The sequence below is a fragment of the Taudactylus pleione genome, unplaced genomic scaffold (assembly GCF_031769625.1).
Source record: "Taudactylus pleione unplaced genomic scaffold, aTauple2 ptg000603l, whole genome shotgun sequence".
Taxonomy (NCBI): domain Eukaryota; kingdom Metazoa; phylum Chordata; class Amphibia; order Anura; family Myobatrachidae; genus Taudactylus; species Taudactylus pleione.
In genome coordinates, this window is record NW_028285005.1 from 824,370 (window position 1) to 837,089 (window position 12,720).

At 46.2% G+C, this 12,720-nt stretch overlaps 1 protein-coding gene across 1 annotated transcript in view; it reads right to left on the bottom strand.

Moving 5' to 3' along the window:
* The window catches only part of LOC148480726 (uncharacterized), a 280,051-nt gene that overhangs the window by 185,427 nt on the left and 81,904 nt on the right, over positions 1-12,720 (bottom strand).

Here is a 12,720-nt window from a genome sequence, read left to right on the forward strand (position 1 = left end):
GTGTCCTCACACTCTCCTGATCTCAATATCAGTATGTGGAACAGAGTGCAGGCATGGTCTATACATTATATCACACACAGGTCATACTAGCTGCATCCTGCTGTGTCCTCACACTCTCCATATCTCCATCTCAGTATGTGTAACAGAGTGCAGGCATGGTCTATACATTATATCACACACAGGTCATACTAGCTGCACCCTGCTGTGTCCTCACACTCTCCGTATCTCCATCTCAGTATGTGTAACAGAGTGCAGGCATGGTCTATACATTATATCACACACAGGACATAATAGCTGTACCCTGCTGTGTCCTCACACTCTCCGTATCTCCATCTCAGTATGTGTAACAGAGTGCAGGCATGGTCTATACATTATATCACACACAGGACATACTACCTGTATCCTGCTGTGTCCTCACACTCTCCATATCTCCATCTCAGTATGTGTAACAGAGTGCAGGCATGGTCTATACATTATATCACACACAGGTCATACTAGCTGTATCCTGCTATGTCCTCACATTCTCCATATCTCCATCTCAGTATGTGTAACAGAGTGCATGCATGTTCTATACATTATATCACACACAGGTCATACTAGCTGCATCCTGCTGTGTCCTCACACTCTCCATATCTCCATCTCAGTATATGTAACAGAGTGCAGGACTGGTCTATACATTATATCACACACAGGACATACTAGCTGCACCCTGCTGTGTCCTCACACTCTCCGGATCTCCATCTCAGTATGTGTAACAGAGAGCAGGCATGTTCTATACATTATATCACACACAGGTCATACTAGCTGCATCATGCTGTGATCTCACACACTCTGAATCTTCATCACAGTATGTGTAACAGGGTGCAGGCATGGTCTATACATTATATCACACACAGGTCATAATAGCTGCACCCTGCTGTGTCCTCACACTCTCCGGATCTCCATCTCAGTATGTGTAACAGAGTGCAGGCATGGTCTATACATTATATCACACACAGGACATACTAGCTGTATCCTGCTGTGTCCTCACACTCTCCATATCTCCATCTCAGTATGTGTAACAGAGTGCAGGCATGGTCTATACATTATATCACACACAGGACATACTAGCTGCACCCTGCTCTGTCCTCACACTCTCCGGATCTCCATCTCAGTATGTGTAACAGAGTGCAGGCATGTTCTATACATTATATCACACACAGGTCATACTAGCTGTATCCTGCTGTGTCCTCACACTCTCCATATCTCCATCTCAGTATGTGTAACAGAGTGCAGACATGGTCTATACATTATATCACACACAGGACATACTAGCTGCATCCTGCTGTGATCTCACACACTCTGAATCTTCATCACAGTATGTGTAACAGAGTGCAGGCATGGTCTATACATTATATCACACACAGGTCATACTAGCTGCACTCTGCTGTGTCCTCACACTCTCCGTATCTCCATCTCAGTATGTGTAACAGAGTGCAGGCATGGTCTATACATTATATCACACACAGGACATACTAGCTGCATCCTGCTCTGTCCTCACACTCTCCGGATCTCCATCTCAGTATGTGTAACAGAGTGCAGGCATGGTCTATACATTATATCACACACAGGTCATACTAGCTGTATCCTGCTGTGTCCTCACACTCTCCATATCTCCATCTCAGTATGTGTAACAGAGTGCAGGCATGGTCTATACATTATATCACACAGGACATACTAGCTGAATCCTGCTGTGTCCTCACACTCTCCATATCTCCATCTCAGTATGTGTAACAGAGTGCAGACATGGTCTATACATTATATCACACACAGGTCATACTAGCTGTATCCTGCTGTGTCCTCACACTCTCCATATCTCCATCTCAGTATGTGTAACAGAGTGCAGGCATGGTCTATACATTATATCACACACAGGACATACTAGCTGTATCCTGCTGTGTCCTCACACTCTCCATATCTCCATCTCAGTATGTGTAACAGAGTGCAGGCATGGCCTATACATTATATCACACACAGGACATACTAGCTGTATCCTGCTGTGTCCTCACACTCTCCATATCTCCATCTCAGTATGTGTAACAGAGTGCAGGCATGGTCTATACATTATATCACACAGGACATACTAGCTGAATCCTGCTCTGTCCTCACACTCTCCGGATCTCCATCTCAGTATGTGTAACAGAGTGCAGGCATGGTCTATACATTATATCACACACAGGTCATACTAGCTGTATCCTGCTGTGTCCTCACACTCTCCATATCTCCATCTCAGTATGTGTAACAGAGTGCAGGCATGGTCTATACATTATATCACACAGGACATACTAGCTGTATCCTGCTGTGTCCTCACACTCTCCATATCTCCATCTCAGTATGTGTAACAGAGTGCAGGCATGGTCTATACATTATATCACACACAGGACATACTAGCTGCACCCTGCTGTGTCCTCACACTCTCCATATCTCCATCTCAGTATGTGTAACAGAGTGCAGGCATGGTCTATATATTATATCACACACAGGACATACTAGCTGTACCCTGCTGTGTCCTCACACTCTCCATATCTCCATCTCAGTATGTGTAACAGAGTGCAGGCATGGTCTATACATTATATCACACACACAGGACATACTAGCTGCATCCTGCTGTGTCCTCACACTCTCCGTATCTCCATCTCAGTATGTGTAACAGAGTGCAGGCATGGTCTATACATTATATCACACACAGGACATACTAGCTGTATCCTGCTGTATCCTCACACTCTCCATTTCTCCATCTCAGTATGTGTAACAGAGTGCAGGCATGGTCTATACATTATATCACACACAGGACATACTAGCTGGATCCTGCTGTGTCCTCACACTCTCCATATCTCCATCTCAGTATGTTTAACAGAGTGCAGGCATGGTCTATAAATTATATCACATACAGGACATACTAGCTGTATCCTGCTGTGTCCTCACACTCTCCGTATCTCCATCTCAGTATGTGTAACATAGTGCAGGCATGGTCTATACATTATATCACACACAAGTCATAGTAGCTGCATCCTGCTGTGTCCTCACACTCTCCATATCTCCATCTCAGTATGTGTAACAGAGTGCAGGCATGGTCTATACATTATACCACACACAGGTCATACTAGCTGTATCCTGCTGTGTCCTCACACTCTCCATATCTCCATCTCAGTATGTGTAACACAGTGCAGGCATGGTCTATACATTATATCATACACAGGTCATTCTAACTGCACCCTGCTGTGTCCTCACACTCTCCATATCTCCATCTCAGTATGTGTAACAGAGTGCAGGCATGGTCTATACATTATATCACACACAGGACATACTAGCTGTATCCTGCTGTGTCCTCACACTCTCCGGATCTCCATCTCAGTATGTGTAATATAGTGCAGGCATGGTCTATACATTATATCACACACAGGTCATACTAGCTGTATCCTGCTGTGTCCTCACACTCTCCGGATCTCCATCTCAGTATGTGTAACAGAGTGCAGGCCTGGTCTATACATTATATCACACACAGGACATACTAGCTGTATCCTGCTGTGTCCTCACACTCTCCGGATCTCCATCTCAGTATGTGTAACAGAGTGCAGGCATGGTCTATACATTATATGACACATAGGACATACTAGCTGTATCCTGCTGTGTCCTCACACTCTCCGGATCTCCATCTCAGTATGTGTAACAGAGTGCAGGCATGGTCTATACATTATATCACACACAGGACATACTAGCTGCACCCTTCTGTGTCCTCACACTCTCCATATCTCCATCTCAGTATGTGTAACAGAGTGCAGGCATGGTCTATACATTATATCACACACAGGTCATACTATCTGCACCCTGCTGTGTCCTCACACTCTCCATATCTCCATCTCAGTATGTGTAACAGAGTGCAGGCATGGTCTATACATTATATCACACACAGGTCATACTAGCTGTATCCTGCTGTGTCCTCACACTCTCCGGATCTCCATCTCAGTATGTGTAACAGAGTGCAGGCATGGTCTATACATTATATCACACAGAGGTCATAATAGCTGTATCCTGCTGTGTCCTCACACTCTCCATATCTCCATCTCAGTATGTGTAACAGAGTGCAGACATGGTCTATACATTATATCACACACAGGACATACTAGCTGCATCCTGCTGTGATCTCACACACTCTGAATCTTCATCTCAGTATGTGTAACAGAGCGCAGACATGGTCTATACATTATATCACACACAGGACATACTAGCTGTATCCTGCTGTGTCCTCACACTCTCCATATCTCCATCTCAGTATGTGTAACAGAGTGCAGGCATGGTCTATACATTATATCACACACAGGTCATACTAGCTGCACCCTGCTGTGTCCTCACACTCTCCGGATCTCCATCTCAGTATGTGTAACAGAGTGCAGGCATGGTCTATATATTATATCACACACAGGACATACTAGCTGTACCCTGCTGTGTTCTCACACTCTCCATATCTCCATCTCAGTATGTGCAACAGAGTGCAGGCATGGTCTATACATTATATCACACACACAGGACATACTAGCTGCATCCTGCTGTGTCCTCACACTCTCCGTATCTCCATCTCAGTATGTGTAACAGAGTGCAGGCATGGTCTATACATTATATCACACACAGGACATACTAGCTGTATCCTGCTGTGTCCTCACACTCTCCATATCTCCATCTCAGTATGTGTAACAGAGTGCAGGCATGGTCTATACATTATATCACACACAAGTCATACTAGCTGCATCCTGCTGTGTCCTCACACTCTCCATCTCAGTATGTGTAACAGAGTGCAGGCATGGTCTATACATTATATCATACACAGGTCATTCTAACTGCACCCTGCTGTGTCCTCACACTCTCCATATCTCCATCTCAGTATGTGTAACAGAGTGCAGGCATGGTCTATACATTATATCACACACAGGTCATACTAGCTGTATCCTGCTGTGTCCTCACACTCTCCATATCTCCATCTCAGTATGTGTAACAGAGTGCAGGCATGGTCTATACATTATATCATACACAGGTCATTCTAACTGCACCCTGCTGTGTCCTCACACTCTCCATATCTCCATCTCAGTATGTGTAACAGAGTGCAGGCATGGTCTATACATTATATCACACACAGGACATACTAGCTGTATCCTGCTGTGTCCTCACATTCTCCATATCTCCATCTCAGTATGTGTAACAGAGTGCAGGCATGGTCTATACATTATATCACACACAGGTCATACTAGCTGTATCCTGCTGTGTCCTCACACTCTCCGGATCTCCATCTCAGTATGTGTAACAGAGTGCAGGCATGGTCTATACATTATATCACACACAGGACATACTAGCTGTATCCTGCTGTGTCCTCACACTCTCCGGATCTCCATCTCAGTATGTGTAACAGAGTGCAGGCATGGTCTATACATTATATCACACACAGGACATACTAGCTGTATCCTGCTGTGTCCTCACACTCTCCATATCTCCATCTCAGTATGTGTAACAGAGTGCAGGCATGGTCTATACATTATGTCACACACAGGTCATACTAACTGCACCCTGCTGTGTCCTCACACTCTCCATATCTCCATCTCAGTATGTGTAACAGAGTGCAGGCATGGTCTATACATTATATCACACACAGGTCATACTAACTGCACCCTGCTGTGTCCTCACACTCTCTGGATCTCCATCTCAGTATGTGTAACAGAGTGCAGGCATGGTCTATACATTATATCACACACAGGTCATACTAACTGTGCTGTGTCCTCACACTATCCGGATCTCCATCTCAGTATGTGTAACAGAGTGCAGGCATGGTCTATACATTATATCACACACAGGTCATACTAGCTGCATCCTGCTGTGTCCTCACACTCTCCGGATCTCCATCTCAGTATGTGTAAAAGAGTGCAGGCATGGTCTATACATTATATCACACACAGGTCATACTAGCTGCACCCTGCTGTGTCCTCACACTCTCCTGATCTCCTTCTCAGTATGTGTAACAGAGTGCAGGCATGGTCTATACATTATATCACACACAGGTCATACTAGCTGCACCCTGCTTTGTCCTCACACTCTCCGTATCTCCATCTCAGTATGTGTAACAGAGTGCAGGCATGGTCTATACATTATATCACACACAGGTCATACTAGCTGCATCCTGCTGTGATCTCACACTCTCTGGATCTCCATCACAGTATGTGTAGCACAGTGCAGGCATGGTCTATTCCAGGGTTAGCCAGCCCTGGTCCTCGAGAGCTACAGTGCATGTTTTCCAGGTCTCCTCACAGAATCGCAAGTGACATAATTCGCTCCACCTGTGGAACTTTTCAAATGTGTCAGTGAGTAATAACTACACCTGTGCACATGTTGGGTGACCTGGAAAATGTGAACTGTTGGTAGCTCTCGAGGACCGTGATTAGCTACCCCTTGGTCTACACATTATATCACACATAGGTCATACTAGATGCATCTTCCTGTATACTCACACTCACCGGATCTCCATCTCAGTATGTGTAACAGAGTGCAGGCATGGTCTATACATTATATCACACACAGGTCATACTAGCTGCACCCTGCTGTGATCTATATCTCAGTAAGTGAGATACACCAGAGAGTGTGGGGAGGAGACTGGTCAGATCTTTGGGCTGGTAACACACAGTGACATGATGTGAGGGGGAGAGCAGGAGTATAATAGGGGCTGATGGCTCCTGATGTATGAGATACACCAGAGAGAGTGGGGAGGAGACTGGTCAGATCTCTGGGCTGGTAAAACACAGTGTCATGATTTGAGGGGGAGAGCAGGAGTATAATGGGATGATGGCTCCCTACTCCCCAACTGGGAAGATACATTTTCCTCATTAGTTTTTACTGACAGTGGAAGGTGTATGATAAGAGATTGTTGAAGTGACTTAGAAAGGAGAATGTGATTTTTTTTCTGTAATGTGTTTATTACTCACCTGTGCTGATATCTGTAGGGATTTCCTCCTCCTTACACTGCTGATCACATCTCACATATGTCTCTTCTTCTCCCTCTGTATCTTCTGCCTTTATATCAGTCACATACGCCTCTTCTCCCTCTGTATCTTCTGCTTTCATATCAGTCACATACGTCTCTTCTTCTCCCTCTATATCTTCTGCATTTATATCAGTCACATACGTCTCTTCTTCTCCCTCTATATCTTCTGCCTTCATATCAGTCACATACGTCTCTTCTTCTCCCTCTATATCTTCTGCATTTATATCAGTCACATACGTCTCTTCTTCTCCCTCTATATCTTCTGCCTTTATATCAGTCACATACGTCTCTTCTTCTCCCTCTGTATCTTCTGCCTTCATATTAGTCACATACGTCTCTTCTTCTCCCTTTATATCTTCTGCCTTCATATCAGTCACATACGTCTCTTCTTTTCCCTCTGTATCTTCTGCCTTATCAGTCACATACATCTCTTCTTCTCCCTCTGTATCTTCTGTCTTCATATTAGTCACATATGTCTCTTCTTCTCCCTCTATATCTTCTGCCTTCATATCAGTCACATACGTCTCTTCTTCTCCCTCTGTATCTTCTGCTTTCATATCAGTCACATACATCTCTTCTCCCTCTGTATCATCTGTCTTATTATCAGTTAAATACGTCTCTTCTTCTTCCTCTATATCTTCTGCCTTTATATCAGTTGCATACATCTCTTCTTCTCCCTCTATATCTTCTGCCTTCATATCCGTCACATACGTCTCTTCTTCTCCCTCTATATCTTCTACCTTATTAGTCTGAGCTGTACCCTAAACAGAAATTGTTTTTTTGTAAAAATGTTTGATTTCATTGATTGAGAATAAACAGTACAATATCAGTGGATAAAACACACACAGCATCTCTACACATCATATAGTGACTGTCACTTTGGTATACTGGTGAGACCCTAAATCCAACCTACCTGATGCTCCTGTGGGACCCTGTGATTCTCCTCTATACAATCCTGTGAATAAAGAGGATGGGGACATCTCTCTGGGGTATTTCTGTTACTGGGTCCATCTGTAGGAGACACACAGTGACTGAGTATGTTGGATCTATGTGATTATCAGATGATGTGTATATAGGAGGGCCCCCATAGTTGCTCTCCCCTGTATAATAAATGTCAGTCTTCTCTTACCCAGTGATGTGAGGGGCTGGTGATTCTCCATCATCATGTTCTTGTACAGACCCGTGTTCCTCTATATACTCCCCCTCCTGTATGGAGACATAGACAGTGACATACTGACACCTTATAGGAACCTGACATACACAATGATAGTTATCCCCCAGACACATCCCCTGGTGTTACTGTATAATGTCTCATTCCCAGCAGTCACCTCTCCAGTCATCACCCAGACACATCCCCCGGTGTTACTGTATAATGTCCCGTTCCCAGCAGTCACCTCTCCAGTCATCACCCAGACACACCCCCCGGTGTTACTGTATAATGTCCCGTTCCCAGCAGTCACCTCTCCAGTCATCACCCAGACACATCCCCCGGTGTTATTGTATAATGTCCCATTCCCAGCAGTCACCTCTCCAGTCATCACCCAGACACATCCCCTGGTGTTACTGTATAATGTCTCATTCCCAGCAGTCACCTCTCCAGTCATCACCCAGACACACACCCCCCGGTGTTACTGTATAATGTCCCGTTCCCAGCAGTCACCTCTCCAGTCATCACCCAGACACACACCCCGGTGTTACTGTATAATGTCCCGTTCCCAGCAGTCACCTCTCCAGTCATCACCCAAACACATCCCCCGATGTTACTGTATAATGTCCCGTTCCCAGAAAGAAATTGGGAATCTACTCCATGGTTTCTGGGTCCCATCACATATTATGGGGATGAGGGCAGACAACAGATGGGACAGCTCTGGGGGCAAGGAGGGGTGTTAAGGGCAGGCAGTACTGGAATTAGGGGGAGGGTTAAGGATATATAACAGCTGGGGCAGTACTGGGGGTAACAGGAGGATAAAGACAGGCAGTACTGGAGTTAGGGGGAGGAGTAGGGATAGCTACTAGGGCAGTAATGGGGGCAAGCAGGGGGTTAACGACAGGCACTACTGGGGGTAGGGAGGAGGTGAGGATAGATAACAGCTGGGGCAGTACTGGGTAAGGGGGGCTTAAGGGCAGGCAATACTGGGGTTAGGGTGAGGAGTAAGTATAGATAGCAGCTGGGGCAGTACTGGGGGTAAGGGGGTGTTAAAGGCAGGCAGTACTATGGTTAGGGTGAGGTGTAAGGGTAGGATAAGGGTAGATAGCAGCTGGGGCAGTACTGGGGGTAAGGGGGGCTTAAGGGCAGGCAGTACTGGGGTTAGGGTGAGGGGTAAGGATAGATAGCAGCTAGGGCAGTATTGGGGGCATGGAGGGGGTTAGCAACAGGCAGTGCAGGGAGTAGGGAGGAGGTAAGGATAGATAACAGCTGGGGCATGTTTGTAGCATGTTCCCTGTAATGCTATGTGTTTATTTAAAACTGTTCTGTAATGTGGCTACTAGCAGAGTTGTGTGTGCAAACATAATGATGTAAGTTATGTTGGAATAAAAGTATACTTGAAAGAAAATGGCATTGTAAATATAAGAGTAGCTATTACTACTCCTAGAATTGAGTAGTCTACTAAACATTTCATTGTCCATAAATATACTGTATGTTCACATAAAGAAATAAAATATGCTAAAGTATAGGGCCACCTTGGAGGACATTTTGGGGGGATTTAATTAAGCTAATTGCCATAACAATAAGTGTTGGTTAGATACTTGGCGAAAGTTGCTTATTGCCTTCAGTACTTCCTTTTTGTTTTTAGATCTTTCCATTCCAGCTGGGGCAGTACTGGGGGTAATGGGGAGATAAGGGCAGGCAGTACTGGGGTTAGGGTGACGGGTAAGGATAGATAGCAGCTGGGGCAGTAGTGGAAGGCAAGAAGGGGGTTAACTGCTTACTTTTGAGTTTTGTCCATGGACTGTGGGGAGAGGCCGAAATGCTGATAAGTCTGTAGCCTGGGAGTCTTCGCATAATGGCAGGAGGGGCGCAATGCCGGCAGCCAGGTCCAGACAGAGGAACTTGAAGCTGCAGGGCAGATGGAGGCAGAGTGGGCTGGGCAGTGGCGCACTGACAATGTCACCTGCCCTGGACCCTCGTACTGTTGTTGACAGTTGAGGCTCAGCACAAGTCAAGGTCTCAGTGGTGGCTGCCCTGTGTGACCAGAAAATTCTGAGCCGACTATGATGCAGCCGCAGATGAAATAGGCAGTCCCCTCAGGGAGCCGGTTTACTGGAGAGGCGCAGCAGTACCAACAATCCCAAGGACCAGCCTGCAATAATATCCTAGCGGCTTCCGGGGTGGGCAGACTGGAGGCAGAGTAGGCCTTGCCAGTGGCACACTGACAGTGTCACCTGCCCTAGACCCCAGCACTGTTGCCGGCGGCTGGGGGGTTATCACAAATCATGTGCCCAGGTGTAGGCACACTGGAACAGCCCTCGAACCGGCCCTGCATGACCAGACACTGCAGGGCCGATTACAATGCAGCCACGGCCCGCGGGTCATACAGGCAATCCCCTCCCAGTTAGCTTACCAGGGAGGAGGCAGCAGTCCCTGCAGTCACAAGCGGGCAGCCCGCGATAACATCATAGCAACTGCCGGGGGAAGGGTAGGAGGCAGAGGGAGGTTGTCTGCAGGGTTCGGGCGGCAATTGGACAAGAAAACTGTGCCGGCTGTGATTGGTTGGGGAGACTTTGAGGGCTGTTATTGCCATTGGCTGTTGCGGTGAACACAGAACAGTGACTGACAGCGCGTCCTGCGGGACCCACTCATTTTTAGAAACTGAGTCCCACAGTGCCTGTAACGCGTAAAAACGCGATATAGTGCGTATTTTGCGATCCCTGGTGACCAGCCTGCCGGCCATGTGTGTGCAGCGTTAGATGGGGTGAGACATGTCCTGGGGGACAATCAGTGACACTCTGCGGACTGTCACAGCCACTGGCTGTCTCTGAGAGAGTCTCTATTGCTCAGAATAACAAGACGCCCTGACAGACAGTCTCAGCTCAGGAAGTGCTGCCCTTTGTTACATGGCCTGTCTGTGTCCTTCTCACACATCCTTCCCCAGCTCTTGTTATGTATCATCTGGTATATACGAGGGTGGTTCAATAAATAAAGTAACAAGACCTCTCATTGTGTAAATGTAGTCACCTAGTACATATACGTATAATAAATAGTATGGCCTTGGTACAGATTGTTTATCCACAGTTGGCTGTGAATCGCCTTCCACCCAGGTACTTCTTCCATGGTAAAAAGAGATGGAAATGACTTAGTGCCAGGTCAGGGCAGTAGGGAGGATGGTCCAGTACCTCCCAATGGTAGCGCTGTAACAACACATGTGTGCGGTTGGCTAAGGGGATGTTCTTGGCTTCTCATCTTGAATGTATGTCCTGCCATTAGCAAAGACACCAACCCCAAACCTGTTACCATGACATTATCACCGTACACCCCAATAAGCTGGTGATGAATTACAGCTGCTGATGTGCCCTTTATACACAGAAATCTGATCACACTATGAAACTTAATGTGTGACCATATTACCGCCAGCCCCGCCATCTTACAATCCAGATGGTCAGAATGTCGGCATCGGAATCCTGACAGTGAAAATGCTGGCGATTTTCAGTAAGTATTCTAAGGCTAAACCTAACCCATACTCCCGCACCCTAACCCTAACCACCCCCCCTCTACCCGCAGCCTTAGCTTAACCATCTCCTTTGGCACCAGTTCCCTCCCCTCCCACAGCCTAGACCTAACCACACACCCCCTCCGCAGCCTTACCTAATTTCAGCAGCCTTACCATAACCCTCCCCATTGGTACCCTAACCCTCCACTCCCGCAACCTAACCCTAACAGCCCCCCGCGGCCTTACCATAACCCTCCCCTTTGGTACGCTAATTCTCCACTCCCGCAACCTAACCCTAAAATTCACCATTTAAAGTTGTCAGCATTTTGACCCGTCCGAATCCTGCAGACGGTATAGGGCGCATCAGGATTCTGACTGTCAGGATACAGACTACTTCTCATACATACATGTTATACCTATTATGTGTTATTTCTTTCTCTGACAGCTCATTAGTGTTATTATTACTCTGCATCTGCTGCTATATAATAACCGGACACCACAGACTGCTCCTCCTGTATAATGATAATAACACGACACCACAGGCTGCTCCTCCTGTATAATAATAACACGACACCACAGGCTGCTCCTCCTGTATAATAACAGGACACCACAGGCTGCTCCTCCTGTATGAAAATAATAATAACAGGACACCACAGGCTGCTCCTCTTGTATAATGATAATAACACGACACCACATGCTGCTCCTCCTGTAATGATAACAGGACACCAGAGGCTGCTCCCCTGTATAATAATAACAGGATACCACAGGCTGCTCCTCCTGTATAATGATAATAACATGACACCACAGGCTGCTCCTCCTGTATTTACTAACAGGACACCACAACTGCTCCTCCTTTATATTGATAATAACATGACACCACAGGCTGCTCCTCCTGTATAATAATAATAACAGGACACCACAGGCTGCTCCTCCTGTATAATATTAACAGGACACCACAGACTGCTCCCCCTGTATAATAATAATAATAATAACAACAGGACACCACAGGCT